We start from the raw sequence: 3,907 nt of genomic DNA, 5'->3' as shown, positions 1-3,907 counted from the left end.
TTAATGTTGTGACAGTCTGACAGGAGAGAGAGGTCAAATTTTAGACTACAAGGTCAGCATTGTATACATAGAAGATAGAAGCTGGTGGACGGCCCAAAATGTTGCGTCCATGAAATACAGCAAACTGATGAGCTTTCAGAAATAAGAAATGGATGCATCACTACATAAATCAGATATGGCCAAAGTCCAGCCTCCTTAAAATGTCTGTTTATTTATCGGCCGCCAGCGCTGTCAAACAGAATTAATTGGCCATTATTCAAGCTGAAGTTTCTCTTTTTATTTGAGGGTGGCAGCACCATCCTGCAGCTCTGTTTGGCTACGCTGACGACCTCTTCCAGCCACCGGTACATGGCTTTCCCATGGCTGCTGCAGCTAAGAAGAGACAGGTTGATAGAAATTACAATAATTCTGCACTTGTGAATGACTGAGCCTCTCCAGGATGCCCCTTTCATACCCAATCATGATACTCTCACCTGTTACCAATGAACCTGTTTAGCTGTGGAATGTTCCAAACAGGTGTTTTTTGGAGCATTTCACAACAAAACAGTTTGTCCGCCTTTTAAAGTGCATTTAGACATCCACGATATAAATGGATACAGTAGTGAGAACTTAAGTGAGCAGCCCCCTGAACTGCCCTCCACAAAGACTCATTAGATTTATAGATTTAAACTGTTAGAGGGATGAAACTATTTTTGGGTTGCAAGACATGTATTAATACTCTGCCTCCTCCGGATCTATGCAGCGGAAGATATATGGGTTCCATATTTGGAGCTGTGGGTATTTTTCATGGTAATCTGGGAGGATAAATAACAGGATGTAATAGTGAGGAGTATGTTATAGCTCCGGATGAGTTGATGAAGGATCCTATGAAGGTTTAAAAGTTGTAGCGCATGAATTGGCTAGAGAAAACAGTGCTCTTAAAAAACACACAGAACTCAATGCAGGATTCAAATCTCTCCATCAAACAAAGGCGGATTCTTTATTTCCTGAGGCGAAGAAGGAGCAGGATTCTGATAAATGTGAAGTTTTTGTTTTATTTTTGTGTCCAAGGACGAAGCAAAAAAGTCTTCCGATGAGAAGCGAGACATTTGTATCCGACTTATGAAAACGGGACAGGAGCTCAGTGGAATTACAGCTAGAAAACTGACTTGAACAAACATAAAGTCGCAGTCGTCAAGATTTTAATCAGAAATCCACCGATTTTTATTATTCTAAATCAAGAAACCACGGAGGCACACAGCAAGAGTGGATGGAATTGCACATTAAATTTTGGTCAAAATTTGCACTATATTTGCACGGACACATGACTTGCAAGACCATGTAATATGGGTCCGCTTGTCCAGATTAATTTCAGGTGTCAGGCACAACAGGAAGTGAGTGAAGCGTGTGCCTGAAAATGCTGCAGTGTGGTCAGATACTGACAGCTGATGATTGCATGGCAGCATGATTCAAACGCTTTTACTTAGATCTCCTCATGTGCCAGTTTCTCCTTTCATTTTTGCTTAAAATGACACGTCATGTGTCTGAATTTGGCTGCCGTTGGTCAGCTCTCCTTCCCAATTGCTGGAGGAATTCTACAAAACTCCTTTCTACAATCTTGAACTTGCCCACAAGTGCAATTTATAGAAATCTGTAGGATCATCTCATTGACACTTTCTGTGACCGGAATTGATTATTTTTACTCTCAGAAGTGGCAAAGTTATTTCCTTTTGAAGCAAAACATTAAGTGAGGTGACAAGTGTTCAAGCGTGAAATGCAATTCTGGCTGCGGTTCCACCTTAAATGTAAGGTGTCAGCAGGGTTCAGCGCCACCAAATCTGTGCTACTATCTGAGATCCTTTGCGGATTATTAAACACACTTCACTTTAAGAAGCATATGCAAGTCTTCACAGGGAATTTACAAGATAATACAACCAAATATTACTCTCACTTTTTCCTCTTTCTCTGCTACTCCCCCCCCTCTCTCCCCCAAAAGTCCCCAGTCAGGATTTACTTTTTTTGAAATACGTCAGAAAACTTTACACTCTCACACAAACAACCTAAAAGTGATGTTTTTCCACAAGTTGTCCCCCCCGTGGAGCCGTGGGGATTATTTTTCAGGTACCTAATTTCACCGAACTCTATTTGACACCAACAGTGGCTCTCAGGTTCGCCTCACTCGGTGGATGAATTCACCGTGAACTCTGAAACCACATCATCATATGCAAAACTGTTTGGGGTTTTGGCGAAGTTCCCCTCGGAGATGCTTTTATGCATTATACATAACATTTCAGAGGAAAATAATGATCTGCCACCTTTTGTTATCATGGAGGGAAAACAAATCGAGGCTGCTTTAAACCTCTGAATGTTTATCCCGCTGGTCCCACATTTGAGGTTGCTCTTTAAGAAGGCGAACATGTAATTCATCCGTTTTTGTTTTATTCTGTGGCTTTAAACAATCTGGTGCTACTTTTCAGTTTGCACTCGATGATGATGATGATGATAAACCTCTTCCTGATGTCTTTGTGCTGAGTTTTATCACTTGCTGCAAAGCTGTCACTTATCATTGTTCCTTCTCTGCTGTAAACATATTCACTGGTGCGCTTTCATCTGTATTCACTAATGCACTTTCATCTGTATTCATTGGTACAGTTGCATCTTTTCTCAGACACTAAAACACACTGCTGGCTGTGTCGTAGTCCTTGCTAATGTGGGAAGTGCTGGGCAGGGACTTGAGGTACTCCATGTGCCTCCTGGCATCCTCCTGGTTGTGTTTGATGTAGTAAATGATGTAAGCTGTCACCATGGAGAACCAGCAGAACATGGCCACAAACATGGCCACATCTGTCGTCTTGTGGTGGAAATTGCAAAAGTTGATCCCCGAATCCAGGACCTGGATGACCGGCTGTCCCACGTATTCCTCCTGCACTGATGTGTAGCAGCTGACCTCGTTCACCGTCTCGGGGTCCAGCCTCAGCTCCCTCAGTACCTCCTGTAAGGAGCACTCGCAGTGCCAGGGGTTGTGGGACAGGCGGACACGGGCATGCAGCTTGGCGAAGGTGTCCTTGGGGAGGCTGCTGAGGTGGTTGTTTGAAAGATCCATGGTCCGCAGGCTCTCGGAAATTCCTTGAAAGGCACCGACCTCCATACTCTCAATGGCATTGTGAGATAAGTCCAGTTCCCTGAGGCGGTGCAGGTCCGCGAAGGCCTCCTTTGGGATGTGTCTGATCCGGTTAGACGAAAGCAAGAGAACAACGGTGTCCTTGGGCAAGTTCAGCGGGATGTTCTCCAAGTTGCGCGAGGTGCACTGCACCACCACACCGTTCCTGTCCGTGCAATGACAGATCTTGGGGCAAGCGTGCACAGTCATAATCACTGACAGAAGCCACAATGCTCTCACAAATGAAAGAGGACCACAAGAAGGAGGTTTTATGGATGACCTGCACCTTCGAGAGGCCCCCATTAGCAAGCGCTCAGACTGAAATCAGCCCTGCGTTAAAACAACGCAAGGGGTTGTGCAGGTGGGGGGTGTGTTGCTTTGGGTACCAGCGAGACATGAAAATACAAACTAGGAAGTCCAGTTTGAGTGAATTTAAAAGCAGATGCCAGAACACTGTACAGCACTTTTTGATACTCTGAGACAGGATTTTATACCTCTGGCAGGTTATCACAGAAATGTGTGCTTGATTGCATTTGATTTGCCGGTGCAGTCCCTCGTTGCATTACGTTGCAGCAAAAGTTGAGCCAGATTCAGCTTTCTTGGCCGATGACCCTGCAGTTTTCTGCTGGACCCCTCCGCGTACTGGCCTTATGTGAATGAACACGGCCTTAGTTTGGGCATTACTGGCTAAAGTTTCATTCTCAGGGCACTTTTCAGGATTCACTCGGACATCAGTGTTCGTCATTTACCTCGACAGTTATGGAAAAC

General features: G+C 44.5%; 1 pseudogene; it reads right to left on the bottom strand.

Moving 5' to 3' along the window:
- Positions 1 to 2,650: 2,650 nt before the first annotated feature.
- LOC143316220 (leucine-rich repeat-containing protein 3 pseudogene) lies at positions 2,651 to 3,442 on the bottom strand (annotated as a pseudogene).
- Positions 3,443 to 3,907: the final 465 nt, after the last annotated feature.

The sequence above is a fragment of the Chaetodon auriga genome, chromosome 23 (genome assembly GCF_051107435.1).
Source record: "Chaetodon auriga isolate fChaAug3 chromosome 23, fChaAug3.hap1, whole genome shotgun sequence".
Classification (NCBI taxonomy): domain Eukaryota; kingdom Metazoa; phylum Chordata; class Actinopteri; order Chaetodontiformes; family Chaetodontidae; genus Chaetodon; species Chaetodon auriga.
This window is presented reverse-complemented; position numbering and strand designations above follow the sequence as displayed.